Source organism: Protopterus annectens, chromosome 5.part0, assembly GCF_019279795.1.
Source record: "Protopterus annectens isolate FY-2018-M chromosome 5.part0, PAN1.0, whole genome shotgun sequence".
In the NCBI taxonomy this organism is placed as follows: Eukaryota; Metazoa; Chordata; order Ceratodontiformes; family Protopteridae; genus Protopterus; species Protopterus annectens.
Genome location: NC_056735.1, coordinates 1,007,265,228 through 1,007,281,511, shown reverse-complemented (window position 1 = coordinate 1,007,281,511; position 16,284 = coordinate 1,007,265,228).

The window sequence follows — 16,284 nt, the reverse complement described above, 5'->3', positions numbered from 1 at the left end:
ACACACACACACACACACACACACACACACACACACACTCACACACACACACACACACACACACACACACACACACACACACACACACACACACACGAAAACAGTTTGATTAATATGGTACCACAGTCTCACCTGCACATATGTAGACAGTTTTCTCACTGACAACAATTAACATTTGTTCACCGTTTTATCACAAAATGAGCGTTTTGTACCAAAGGTGGAATCTGTTCACATATGAAGGATACTCAGTAAAAGTAACTGGGAATGTCCTGCAGATTTAGAAATACAGCTACCCAATCATGAGCAAATGTTCACGGTGGCACATAGCCATATGTTTTTTAAAGTTTTTATAACACTGACAACTGTTTCTCTCAACACATGCTCTAACTAAAATAAATTAGCTATGTTGAATATAGCAGAATTCTTACAAGAACTCTTACAAGTCAAAGTATTTATTTTTAGAAGTGGACTGGGCACTGTATTAGTCAGCTAGCCATAGGCTCCCCATGGAACCATGAGCCCAGATGGGGGGTGTTGCCTGAATGACCCATTGTAGTCCATCACTGAAGTTGGATGCATGAGATCACTGTGGACTGCTCAGTCCATTGGTGTAAAAAAAAAAAAAAGAAGTGGGCTACGTGACAAGGGTTTGCTGTTCCTTATAAAAAAGCAAAAATCACTGAAGAACTTTCACTCTACTAAACATTTGTTTCACAGAAGGTTTCCTGGAGAAATTTCAAAGGGCTTCAGAAGCAAGTGGCCAATTAGAACAGTGTTTGTTAGTAAAAGGTGCACAGAAGGAGGTTGACAAGAGACAGAGAAGTGAAGAAAGCTAATCATACTGAAGATGAAGTGCCTCACTACAATAATGCTACATTTACAAAAATCTTAGATAAACTGAACAACACTGATGTTAAGTTGCATGAGTATACCAACTGGTATGAAAGACATTTTTTTTCAGAGGGAACAAACTTGCTTGCAATATTCTGATGCCCTAGTACAGATGCAGACAGAAGTCAAGCAAGAAAAAAAAAACAACTAGTTCTGATACATTTAAAATGGAAATACAGTACTTTATACGTTAATTTAGGTAGTGATGCATTGTGGGTTCAATCATTCAAGATGTCATGGAAGGGATTTACAGTTCTGAGAAAATATTTCAGGGGGCCATCTTTGCCAACCAAATGAAGTTCAAAAACAACATAATTTTTTTTGCTTCAAAAACTATATAATTTGTCATTGTATATAGTTAGGAGGTTATTTTCAGTTCCAAAGGTTTGTAACTTAAGACTTGCTTTAGAACATAACTAATACACATTAAGTTTTAATATAATATACCCTGCTTAACCTAAGGTCATTTCCCCACTGGGGGCTAAACTTTTACATACCCAGAGGAAGTGCAGAGAGCTCTGAAGGAATGGTTGCTACTGTTAGAGATGCAAAGAGAAGACAGTACAGCACAGTGCACTGGGGAAAAGGAAGCTGGTCTTTCCTTTAGTTATACAAATCTTTTATCAAAAATATAAAACTAGGAAGATGTTGAAAGGGAAGTAATAGAGATTTGAGTTGATGATTATATTGAATTGTTACTATGAAATCTTTGCAAATGGAAAAAGTGGTTATTCACATCCTGCATGTTTCTTTTTCATTCTTTTTTTTCTCTCTCTTTTAGATTCTTGTCAGTGATTTGTAGGGAGATGGCAGCAAAGGTCTGAGAGGCAGGGAAGATAAGAGGCCCAAACGGGTTTGACCAACAGTGAGTCAGTATTTGACTATATATATAGATATATTATCTAAAATGTGAAGAACATCTGCCCTGAGGTTCAAAGTGTTGAAGTTCAGAAAATTCTGGAAAAGTAAGTTTTGGTATTAAAAACAAACAAAAAAAAAAAGTTAACATGCTCAAACTCTTGTTTAAGACAACCATGAGCATTTCTTTCCAATGATAAACTATATTTACATATGCATAATACATTAGGAATATACAAGAATGTTAATATTGCTGTTATGGTGCAAAATTATTCTAAGTTTATTAAAAACTGTTTTATAAACTTATTTAATGTTAAAAAAGTACATGGATTGGTATATGGGTCTTTTAAATTTAAAATATGAGTCAATAGAGAGGATTATGAATGGTTATAAATATAAGTTAGATGAACTTTTTGGGACCAATGTATCATAGCCTAATTCCAAAGGCAAAATGCATCTTTTCAGGTCTAAGAAGTTGAGGACTGGTAGAAAGTATATAATGAATATAGAAGTTACTGGAAATTTTAGAGCGGAACATGATAAATATAGTTTCTTGGAAATTAAATGGAATTAATAACCTGGAGAAAAAGAAAATGCCCCCCCCCCCCCGCAATGCTGTGTTTACAAGAAACACATACAACTCATGAAGAGCATATGAAGTTAGCTTAATATGTTATTTGTCAGTGAGGTCAGTGACTCATCAACTGAGTAGGAAGAGGACATGTTAAAATTGCTGTGCTCTGTGCTTAGGCATCATGTATTAGGACGATTGATAGATAATGACAGGTACTATATTGTACAAAAAATCGAGGATATACAGGTAATTAGCTTAGAAGGAATATACCATACTAAGTCAAAACTGGAAATGTATGGGATATATGTTGGGAATTAATCAGATTTCAAGAAGGAATTTGATTTTGAATGGGGGATCTTAATTTAGTCACTAGTCTAGATGATTACATGAAGACCCATGAAAGTTTCAGATTATCAGTTTGGAAAGGCATTTGGCATGTTAACTAAGCTGATGGATTTGATCATTGTTTGTGTTGAGTATGGTTGAAGACTAATGCACTATACATATTACTCCAGAGACCACAAGAAATATTCTAGGATAGATAACATATATTTCAAGAGTGCAAATATATGGTTGACAGTTTGGAGATGATTTCCATAATATTATCTGATCACACCACTTTATTGGTTGTATTAAAGCTAGATAATAGAGATAAATTAAATTGATGGTGGTTTCCACTGTGTTAAACTGTAGTACCTCTACTAAATTTCCAATGTGATGACACATAACAATATAAGACACAAATGTGGAAGAGACTGACAAGTTGCTTGCAAACTGTGAGTTAGCTAAAAAAAAAGTTGAGAAGAGGAAATTAAAGGAATACTTCTGGAAAGTGAGATTTTGAAATGTTAGTTGTTATGCAGTGGCAGTTTTGGATAAAAAGATAAGTCAGACAAATTGCAGGAGTGTTAGGGAAAGAAGAAGAAAGTATATCTGTACAGCAAAAAATAAACATCATAGTAGACAATGGGAGAAAATTTAAATGAATGCAGTTGAAAGAACTTTGCTAAATAACTCACATAGTGAGGAGTTTGGCCAGAAGGTTAAGGCAGTCTATAATTGACCCTAAAATAGAATTAAAGGAAGAAGACTGATAAACACTGCTGTATTTTCAAAAACATATTGTGAAGTTGAATAGAGGGAGGTTATTCATTTAAATTATGAAAGAGTTAAGGCTTTTTAGGGAGCAGGGATATGACCTATGCCCAAATAATCACAAAAAACATGTCCCATAACACATAAAAAAATAAGAAACAAAGTGTGACTCTACACTCAGGAAAATGTTTGGGCCTACCTGTAATACCGTTGGAACTATACAAGCAATGCTCTATAGATACATTACAGAAAGCTATTGAAAGTGACTAATAGGGTGTTGATTGCCCAAGGAGCCCTATCTTTATGGATGAGCAAAGTAATATCAGTGCTCCCACAGCCAGAAAAGGAACTCTTACAGACCCATTTCAATTTTTAATCAAAATTATAAAATTCTAATAAAATTCTAGGATTCATATTGGCAGAGTACATTTGAAAACTGGTACATAAAGATCAAAGTGGATTTTTAAGGGGAGGCAAGCATCTGACAATATCTTAAAGCCCCTTATAATTATGCAAGAATCTTATAGACGGAATAGGTAACCGGTAATTGTCAGTGTGGAGACTGAAAAGGCCTTTGCTATAATTTGATGACAATTTCTGTTAAAAGTACTAAAGTATTACAGTGGATGGGGTTTCCCCACAATTTTCTTAACATTAATAGGTTCATAGGTGTTTACTTGGCCCTTTTATGCCTAGCCATGCATCCCAAATCTCTGACAAGGTTTGGTTCCTTGACAAATGTTATCACAAGCTTGAGAGATAAAACATTTACAAACAGGGGCCTGGGAGATGAAACATTTACAGGTTGCCTGTGTTCATTAGAGGCCTAGGTGTCAGACCATGGATGAATTTCCTGTTCTCCATCGAATTGTCCAAGTTACACTTGAACTGGGTGAGGGAAGAATTCTGCTTCATATGGGTGGGGACTCGCCTGTTCCACAGAAGTGGCAATCTCTGGGATACATACCTTTTTCCCCAGCAGGTACTATTTATATCACAGGCAAGGTTTAAGTCTTTAGAATGGGTAACTCTGGTGCTGTTTGTTTTGCAGAGATGCAGGAAATCCAGCATGTGGGGTCTGACAATATCTTGTATGCCAGGCATAGATCCCAACTGAAAAGCCTGCAGAATACAGGGATAGAGCCTTGAGGCAGTCTACATAGGACATGTTACTTATGTCCTGCATTCATTTAGTGAGAAATCTCTGTGGACATTCCAAGTGTTGGATATGCCTAGTTAGGTACATACCAAAAGGGCATTGTACTCGATATGTCTGATGAATGCCAAATACAGTGGAAGAAAGGCTTCCTTGGACATAGATGCCATGTCTTTTTTTAGAAGTTGTACAACATAGAATGATTTCCTCACTACTGCAGACCTGTGATGGTCAAAGTCTAGATTTCTGTCTATGTGCGTCCCCAAGAACAATGATATTATCAGAGAAGAAGGGCATAGCATGATAATGAAAAAAAACTGCCCCCCTGAACATTGTAAAACTGTAATCTCTAATAAAGGATTTAGCATACTGAGGTTGGGAGAGAGTGGGCATAGTAGATGAAGGTTTTGTATACTAAAATGTGGAAAAATATGTACAGTGATTCTGCCCTCCACTTGAGAGTATCTATTCTTCTTCTTTCGGCTTTTCCCGGTTAGGGGTCGCCACAGCGGATCACCTGTCCGCTCATGATTGGCAGTGGAGTTTTACAGTGTTGAGTTGCCAGCCTGGCACCCAACCTTCCACAGAAGGCACACACACATGCACTCACACCTAGGGCCAATTTAGTGTGTCCAATCCACCTACAGCATGTCTTTTGAAAATATGAAATTGGATAAGAGGGTGCAAAATAGTATGTTGTAGAGCTACTCATTTTATGTCCTCTCTGCCTCTCTCAATAAATGAAAATAGTCTTAAATTCAAGAAAAGAACACTACAAAGAAATCCAAAATAATGACTGCTCAGGAATACCATGTAAAAAGGTTTTCTCAGCAACACCACTTAAGATAAATAAATAAATTCCAGAAATAAATGTCTTTGTACTGAGTAAAATTTGTACTGAGCTGGAGTTCATGTATTTATCAAAACAAAGGTTCACTCCAGTAGAATTTGAGTTGTTTCTCTTGCTTCAAATATAAAATAATTGTTCTATGCATCTATCAGAGGAAACTCAGGAAATATTGTCCTAAAATCTCAATACCTTAAATATTTTTCCTTTTCTTTCTTTTTTTTTGCAGGATACAGTTGCTTAAATATGGACTGTACTGCATAAAGAGGAGTCAGGCAAACATAGATCCTTGAGATCATATATAGTTTGCGTGCAGGTAACCCTAGCAGTTTTTATGACTCTCAAATATGACAGACCTGTGACCTGATGGCCTATATTAGATAATCAAAGCTTTAGGTAATCGAATACCTAAAGGTCGACACAGAAACAGCGAAAGCTGTAAACCGCAAACAGCCACTTCTGCAAATTTTTTCATATGGAAAACATTTGCTCGGCCAGACAAAAAAAAAAGAAAAAACTTTCAAACCCTAATTGAGTGGGGCACTTTGCACCCCACACACCCCCCCTAACTAAATATATCAACTCTGAGATTACTCTACAGTGGAGAAAAGGTCAGATTCCTGATAATGGCCAAGCAAATTTTTTCCCTATGAAAAAATTCATGGAAGTGGCCATTCACAGTTTACAGCTTTCGCTGTTTAGGTGTGAGCTTTCGGAATTCGATTACCTAAAGCTTCGACTATATGATATAGACCCATCTGTAAAGTTTGCTAGGGATGACGTTCCACCTGGTGATCTAGTGGGGATGCAGGTTAGGCACTGGAGCCTTAGTCCATGACTCTCATGAGAAACCCACACAACCCCAGTGAGCAGGGATACAATGATGCTCATGCTCACACAGGAATATTGCTGAACATGCATTTGGCTTGCTGCAATCAAGGTTACAATGTCTAGACACATCTGTTGGTACTCTGGAGTATGAACCAGCCACCTTGGTCAAAATCCTCAAAGTTTGTAAAATATTGGACAATATAAATGACAGGAAACAGCAGCAACAAAGACAGCAAGGATGAGGACCACAGTTCCCTTCACTACAGGCAGGCTACCTGACACAGCTGAGGTGTCTAAGGAAGAAAGAGCAGCCATGAATGATCCTGGCAGATGTAGATTTGCACAATATGTCATTGCCCTGGCTAAGAGGCAGAGGACAGCACACCACACTCAATACATAAGTGAAAATCAAAGAAGCCAAACACATACAAACAGTAATAGTGATGCATACAAAATTAGCAACCTTTACTTACCCATTTAATGGTTGTAAACTGTGAGGTTTACAACTAGGTTCCTGACCCAGAGACTCCCCAGACACTGGAATAGACTGCCCATACATGTCAAGCAGAGCGCCTCCTTGGCCCTCTTTAAAAGGAACCTAGACATTTGGATGGGAGAAAGGAAATTCACCCAGGGGATCACATCAGTTGCCGTGCTAGATAGGGTCCAGAGAAGTAAATAGTGTGGGAAGAAATAGCCGGGGAATTGTTATGGTTATGCTTGTATAGGCCCTAGGGCCGATAGCCTAGTACCAACCTATGAACCTATGAATCTATCAGCATCAGAGTCAATTTCAGAAGACCAAACTTATAGCAGCAACAGTAACAAAGTTAAATGATGAACCTCTAAAGAAGAGATAGAAATGATTACCCTCATATGAATGTATTGTATGTCAGTAAGATAACAATACATGGCTCAAATGAACAGGAATGCCAACAGTATCTCAAATGATATATGCAACAAATTATCAATGTGCCCAATAAACTGTGTATCAAACATTAAAGTTGCCTTCTGACAGGAGTTGCACTGCATCTTTCTGCCATGAATTACTACATATATATAATACAAAAGTATAAAGCCCACCCCCCCCAAAAAAAAAAAAATGATAAACCTGGTAAGGCTAAAGAAAATGTGTAACCTCTTAACAGTTAGCATAATTAACTAAAAATCAGGTGTAGGAAATGAAGCTTTTAACATTTGTAGTAAGCTTTATGTCAGGTATATACAACAGATTTAACACAGTTGTTGCTCTCACACATAACCTTCACGTTGTTACTAGTTATATACAAATGTTGTCACATGTTCACATCATTAAAGAAATGTTGCTACAACATCATGTAACTTTAGCTGAAGATATTTTTCCTAAAAACTACTACACCTTCTATACCAACGCAAATGGACAAACTTTAGACGTATGGTATTTGAAATATAAGCCATCACAAGTGTTTAGAAAAACATTTGTAAAGAAACATCGTATACCTTGACAGGATTTTTTATGAAAGTCCAAATAAATGCATTTGCAGCAGTCAAGCCGCAATATCTCAGAAGCTGGGGAACTCAAAACCTTCTTCCCTACCATCATACAATTGCGTTTGTACTAGACTGGGCATATACAGTGCAGATTCTCCCTACTGGGCACTGTGATTATGTAAATCAGGTGTCACCTCATCATCATTCTTGAATCCTACAATCTGCGAGAAGTACTGGGCCGGTAACTGGTGAGAGGACCTACACAGTGCTGTGCATGCACTCTAGCAGTACAAAAATGAGAAAAGAGAAGTCATGTTTGCTAAGAGATGGCAAGTGTGAATCATTATCTGTAGTGCATGAATAATTGATTGTGCAACACTCCTGCTACTTTGATGTACGCTTACTGAGCATAAAGACTTAATTAGAAAAGAAAATAATGCCATCATTTTTGAAATGTACTATTTCTACACTTACTGCTCACAAAATAAAGAGAGCACACTGTTATACATTTCTCACCACTGTGACATGATTTATTAGGTTACATTTTGCAAATATCAAAACCATACAGATATGAAATGCAAAATGACAAAGGACAACTTGGTAAGGTGGATATATTGTTCCATAAAAGTAAAGTGCTAAACTGTTGCTTGAGTATATGTGCTCCACTTTTTCTTCCTCATAACCCCCTTCCTGCATTAAGCAAATACTGTTATCTTCCCAGTTTTCATGTTAATGTCATGGTATCATCAGTTCATTGGTTCATAGGTGTGTACTAGGTTAACAACCACTGGGGCTTAAATTAAGCCTAGCCATACATCCCAAATCTCTGACAGGTTCTGGCACCCTTGATACTTGTAAGCAGGGGCTTGGGAGATAAAACATTTATAAGCAGGGACCTGGGACATGAAGCATTTACAGGCTGCATTAGAGACATAGGTGATAAATCAGGGAGAAGTTTCCTGTTTCTCATCCGATTGTCAAAGTTACACTTGAATTGGGTTAGGCAGGAACTCTGCTCTACATGGATGGGGAGCCTGTTCCAGAGAATGAGTAGTCTCTCTGATACATACCTGTCTGTCCAGCAGGTGCTATTTATATCACACGTAAGGTTTAGGTCTTTAGGTGATTCTGGGGTGCTGTTTCCTCTGCAGACATGCAGGAGGTCCATCAGGTGGGGTCTAACAATGCCTTGTATGCCAGACATAGATCTCCCTTCAACACCTGTAGGAGACAGAATATAAAAATAGGTCTTTGTGGCAGTCTGTATAGGACATGCTACTTACACCCTGTATTCTCTTAGTGAGGAATGTGTTGGATATCCCTGGTTAGGTACTTACCAAAGGAGGCATTACACTTGATAGGTATGATAAATTGCAAATACAGTGAAACGATGACTTCCAAGGACCTAGATGCCATATCTTTGTTTATAAGTTGCCCAACATATAAGGATTTACTCACTGCTGTAGACACATTATGGTCAAAGGCTTGATTAATGTCTATGTGTGACTCCAACTCCCTGACTATTGGGTCATCTCTTAGGGATGTGTTGTCAATATGATAGTTACTAGGTATGAATGATTTCCCTAAGGATACTATTATGCATTCTTGGCATTTAGTATAAGTCCTTGCTCTGATACCAGTTATTTGTCTGTGTCCGCCCTTCCTTGAGAAAATTAATGTCAATAAGGGATTCTATGACTGCTCTTAATTTGCAGTCGACTGCAAATCTGGTCAGCCTGAGGCCACTGACATTGGCCTTGACTTCAGAAAAGTAGATGACAAAACACAGTGGTCCCAATGCCAGTCCCTGAGGGACTCCAGTGGTGATTGGCCTCTTTGTAGAGGTTGTTTCCCCAGTTCAAACTTCCTGCGTCCTACCTGTGAGCCAGCTGGCTATCCACTGGGTGACATAAGGTTTTATACCTAACCTCTTGAGTTTGTCAACAATGCCCAAGAGGGGCATTGTGTCAAATGCCTTGGCCAGGTAAAGGTAAGCAGTGTCAACCATTTTGCCTTCATCCATCAGGGTGGGTTGGCATAACCTGCCTTTGATGCAAACAAAATGGATTGGGTTCAGTGTCAGGGAGTTTCCTATGATATTAATGATAAGTTCCATGCTAATTGCTTCCTTTGCTTTGTATGTGAGACTAATGAGACATACAGCTCTGCATTTCCAGGGTCTGTTGATGGCCATCATTTGTGCAGAGTGATGACAGTTGCTGTTCTGCATTCATGATTGTTTGGAGGCTATGGTCAAATAGTGATTTCTGAGGGCCTGATAAGTCAGGTTTCATGATATGTAGAAGCCAGCCAGGTATATTATTTGGACCCATCACTGCATGGTTCTTGGTCTTAGAGAGAAAGTAAGCATTGAAGGAATGTTCCCCAGTGATGATGGGGGAGTGATATTTGATGGCATTTTTTGAAGGGAGGTTAGGAGAGGAGAAAGGGGTAAAGTCAATGCTGAATTTGTTTGTGAGTAGGTTTTCTCCATGTTCTGGCTCAGTACAGGTGGCTCTACTAACAATGAACTCTGCACACGATTGTCTTTTGCATTTGAGATTGGTGACATAGCTAAATAATGTCTTGTGGTTTTTCTTGGCATAGGAGGCCAAATTTACCTCAAATCTGGCTTTGGTTGACTTAATTTTTTTCCTCTGGGTTGTTTGTTTAGTTTAATGAGATAGTTTTTATCCTGCTGGGTGCTTAACCTCCTAATTTTTGCCATGATTTTTTTCTTTCTGTTATACAGCCTGCTGACCTTATGATTTCACCAGGGGGGCTTGTTTTTTGAGTTAGTTCTGTACTTATTCTTGATGGGTACAGCTGCCACTATGCAGCTATTAATATGCTTATACTGGGTTTCTATGAACAGTTCCACATAGGCAGCAGTGTTCTCAGGGTTTAGGGAGGCTTGAAATTGTGTCAGGTTATCACTTAATAGTATGAATTTAGCCTTAGAGTAGTTCTTGAACATTCCAAGGTTAGTTGACTTCAGAGGAGACTATTGTGTGGTCTGACCATCCCAAACAGGACATTAAGCTACGGGGGTATGCAGAGCTCGCCCATGTTAGTGAGGACCAGATCCACTATGTTTGCACTGTCTATTGACAATCTGGCCTAGGGAGTTTGTGTTTACAAAATCCAGGAATCTCTGTGTCTACGTGTTTTGTGCTGTATATGATTTCTAATTAATACTGGAGTAATTAAAGTCACCCATGATTATGATATTAGTTTGGATGGTGAGTATTCCAAATAAGTTTACATACATGTTATAGGTTTCCTGGGTCATAGAGGGAGACCTATAGCTTGCAATGAAATGGTATGGGATTTTGTCTATGGTGATTTGAACGTGGAGAAGCACAAGTCCATCATCTTGTTTGGCCATTCTTGAGGTATATTTATTTTTGATGTGAATCAAGACACCTCCCCCTTTAGTCCCTGTCTGTGTAGTAGCTGATCTAAATATATGGAAGGAATTACAGCCTTGCACTGCTGGGGTGTTCTCCAAACCATGTCTTAGTGACTGTACAGGCATTAGCATTCTCTAGGGTGAGACGAGCTTGTACTGAGTGCCGTGTTAAGTCTAGTAATGAGCAGTGACACCTTTAGATTTTCTTGGTTTTGATTTGCTATGTTTGTATATTTTCAGTTTTGCATTTCCTAAAAAATGCACTATGGGGAGGATAATGCTTTAGCTAATTTTTGGAAAGCAAAGAGGGGAGCAGTATAGACAACATTTGTCACAGGCCATTGTTCAGTTTGTGTATTTGAGATGACCTTTGTCAACAGGTCACTTATTAGTACACGCTGATGTTTCACCTGGGTGTGACGTGTGTTACTGTATTGCCATACAGGTCTTATTGTTTTTAACAAGGCTTACTTCACGACTAAATAATATTGATGACATAATGGTATACTGTATTCACATGTGCTTTGATTCACATTTAGATCAACATGTACGGTGTGCTACTTGCACCAGTATACATATCAAATTATTATTTTGCTTATATCTTGGTTGATGTGACACATCTGTGTATGTCTTGTCATGCTGTATTTCACTACTTATATACTCAACTTGCATGAACAGTCACAAACTTTCTACCATTCACAACATGCAGATTGTTTCCAAAAATCCATTTTTAAGCAATTAATAGTATTATTGGAATGATTGCACAGGTGTGTGTAATTCTTCTCAATACTTCCACATTGTTACAGGTGTGTACACCGCCATAACAAAATCAGTATTGCTTATTTCATTGATATAAAGCAATGAAAGCCTTACAATTCTTTAACCATTATGGATGTTCTAACATCAGTCATGAGGATCTATTTATTTTACCTTTGATTACTTCCAAATTACAATGGTGGAATGCATCCATACAACTATCACATGAGTGTAGTTAGGCACTCTCACCAAAATCATGCAAGCACCACAATTTACTGAGTATGCCTCAGGGAATGTATAGTGGAAACCATGCATTTTGATTTTATAACTGTATGAAATAATGTATATTTTACATTAATATACAACAAATGCTTGGCTAATAAATGTTTACCTTTACAATAGCCTTTCTATGATAGCAAGCTGCAACAAATTTCAAAAAGTCCTTTTATGAAGCTCATTTAATGCTTTATGTGATAGGTGGGGACTACAGCATACTTTTGGTTACAACCGCTAACTTTCTAGATATATGTCTGATGTGTAATAACTGCAGTATGTCCAATATTTCTTAAAGTATCTTCTTTCCTTGCTGTTATCTCAACTCTGCACTTTAAATAAATTTTAAATATATCACATTTACCCCATGGTTGTACTGCAGTCGTGTCCCTCTCAAATCCTTTGTCTGATTTCCTTTTTATTTATGTACGTGTCCCTAAGTGGACCGGATTACTTGTATAGATAAAATTATATTTAATTACTGTAGTTTGCACAATGATCTAATTATATCAAAGAATACTTCCCACTTTAATCTTCCACTTTGATTTGTTGTCTATACTGTGCACTTGAGCCTTCATGCGCCTGTTCAGACGTGGCCTAGCCACTGACAGATGCAGGTGAATGTGTAGGCTTGCTTAGCAGCGTGAGCATTTAATGAGCACTGCCGCTCATCATGCTAATAGGAACAAAGCATGTAGGTTTATCACAATGTATACGTGCATGTTAACAAATCCCCAGGAATATCTAAGCATAAAGAAAAGTTAATTGTAAGAATTGCAAATGGTGGCTGGACATTTATAAAAATAGCATAGTTTGTTCTACATGTGTGAAGAGCACATTTCTTTTTCTATGTCTGATAAAAATCAGTTAACAAATCGTGTTTAAAAAATACATAACTATATAAGTAAATGCCTCAGAGGGCACCTTGAGATGTCATATAAAATTAAATTTAATATATAATCTCAAGTATCTTATAGCAATTGCAGGTCTGAATACTATTATTTAACTGCTCCTCTGTGTAAAAAAATAATTATACTTAGCTATAAGCACAGATTTTCATGTTTATCATCATAGTTTAATTTTGATATTTTTGCTGCTTGTTGTATTGTACCCCATTCATTTTATTTCACGTTTTTACTGAATCCTTTAAACATAGTTGAATATGTAGTCTTGAAATACAAATACAGTTTATATTGCTTGAATAGCCTTTTTTTCTCTGTGCTTGGATGTATCATTCATTCATTCTATCACTGACTTTCCCTTACACCTTACTCCATAAGTATATACTCAAACACACACACACACACACACACACACACACACACACACACACACACAAGTGTGTTTTTTGTGTGTGTGTGTGTGTGTGTGTGTGTGTGTGTGTGTGTGTGTGTGTGTGTGAGATGGCGATGCTTAATAGCTTAAATAATTCACAAACTACATATATACATAAAAAGCAGATTTTTGTATACTGCAAAACGTTCTGATAATATATGTATTTAGATGATATATTTAAACTCTATATTAGCAGCTGCTACGATACTTTTGTTTCTTCACATTTCATAAAATGCTTCTTTGACATTCTAGAATATCAGGTACACCATGGCATACCATTCATCACTGCTGTCTGCATGATGCACACAAGGTCATGCAGTGTCAGGGAACTATTGTAAGACAAATGAGAGCACTGTGTTTGATAAAGACCCAGGAGAGAACAAATCAGTACAGTGGCAAAAGCAATGGGTCTCCAATGTACTGAGACATAGTGCACAAATGAACAGATAACACTGTTTCTACTAAAATAGTAAAAGAAGTGATACATAAAATATGTTAAAGATCATTTTATACTTTGTTTTATTGGGAAGCAACTTCTCTAAATTTAGCAATAGCTTTGAAAGAAATTTTATTTCCATTCTTTAAAAGATGTTACCAGGTTCTCAGAAATGTGTACGCCACTATGTGCCTATTCAATATATGACATAATATAAAAGCTGTTTATGAACATGCAAGTGTAATGATTACATCTCCATGTACAAGGATGAAGGCAAATGACTCAAATGCCATTTCATGGATACTCATCATGAGGATATTAATCTTGTATGCATTTGTTTCCTTTATATGTCATAGTGGTTGTTTTAAATTTCACTGTGGCGATTTCCTATGGCAGAGACTTCTACAAAGCAGGTTATAACAAAATGTAAGACTTGCATTGCTAAAATGAAATCAGTATGCTTAGCACAAATGGAATGTCCACCCTTATCCTCACATTGTATCGCCTGACATTTAGAGTGCGGGTGTGATATTTCTAATGAGTTAATTTTATTCACCTTCTTAATGTCAATATAACCTAAATAAGGCTGCAGTGGTGCAGCGGTTAGTGTTGCCGCCTCACAGCAAGAGGTTCTCCCATTCGATTCTCGGCTGGAGCGCCTTCTATGTGGAGTCTGCATGTCCTCCCTGTGGTCGAGTGATGTTAAAGACATACAGATAGGTGCATGCATGAATGGGCGTGCCTTCTTTGAAGGTTGGGTGTTGGGCTGGCAACTCTGCACCATAAAAATCCACTGCCATTCATTAGCGGACGGGAGTTCCGCTGTGGCGACCCCTAACAGGGAAAAGCCGAAAGACAATATCATTATAACCAAAATCAGAGCAAGTCAGCAAATGTATATTCCTAGTAGTTTGCCTTAATGTTCTTATTTATTAACATTCATCATTAAAGAATAACAAGCCATTACTGACAGCCGATGAAAATGATCTGCTTGTTGAGATTTTCTTCATCCTGTTGAATACCTCAAGAAAGTAATTGCAGTGCTGCTTAATGTATCCTCTTCAGATTATTGTTTAGTCTTTCTTCCATTCCAAATAGGCACCCATTTTTTTATTCAAACACTAAAGATGTTTCTTCAGAAGGCATAACAAACAACAATATCAGCTAGCCTGGTATCTGCCTCCTGTTATCTCTCCTATTTCATGTTTTCTATTTAAGATTGCCCTATCACATGTTCCTGGCATGAAAGTTTATAGATCTCCCCAATCCTACCTTTCTCAGTTTATGTCTTCTTAGAATAATTCCAGTCATACACTTTCCCTGAATCACAAACACCCTTTAAGTGTATTTCCTTTGCACTGTGTACAGTAACCTGTTAACGACCACTGTATGGCCTCCATGCATGCACTCAGTACTCAAGATGTAGCCTATTGAGGGTCTAGTAGAGTGGCAGTATTTCTTATTTGCTTCTAGAATCCTGACCCTGATGGTGCTCCCCAGCATTCTTTTCTCAGCTGTTTCACTCTGCTGGTAGCTGTCCCAAAAAAGGAGTGGTAAAAAAAAATGATTTTCTTGCTCTTTTGTCATAACTTCCTACTCTTAAGCTAATAATTCACAGTAAATGTGATTAGGCCATCATATACAGTCTGTATGTATTCCTTTTACAAGCTATTCCAGCCATTATGCTATATCACAGCTTTATCATCTATTGTATTCTGAAGTTAACTGGGTTATGACTCAGTTGATTGCATAAAGGCTCATTGTCTCTGTGCACACTTACATCCTACTGGAGGTTTACAAGATCTTTCTCATCTCCCAGCTTTTGATACTTCACAATACAAAAACATGACTAGGCCCATTTGCTTATCATGATCTAAGTGGTACCAGGACAGTTCCTTTGGAGTACCAGAAGTAAAGTTTTCAAAGCCTTCTTTTAACATTTTGCTTTGCTGCATTTATTTTTGGTAATCCTCAAATGACCATCAGCTGCTCCCTGTCCTGTCTTCATTCAGCAAGGTCTACCATACATGCCTTAGCTTCCCACAAGTTAATCCTGATACATGTCCAGGTACATTGTGGAGATTGGGGAACATGGGGCAGCATCAGACTACTGTCCAGGAGTGGTTTCCTCTAAGTCCTTCCCACCATGCATCCACCCAGCAACATCCTGAGTGCAGGATGTACAGTGGGTGTCAGTGCTGTACTGACACTCATTTTCATAAATGCCTGATATCAGTAGACACCTCCTTCCTCAGGCAGCTAGTTACATTTGTTTCCATAGTCTCCACCAGAGAGATCATACCATGTGAGTATGGCATGATTGTGCACACTTTTCTTGTTCGTACACTGT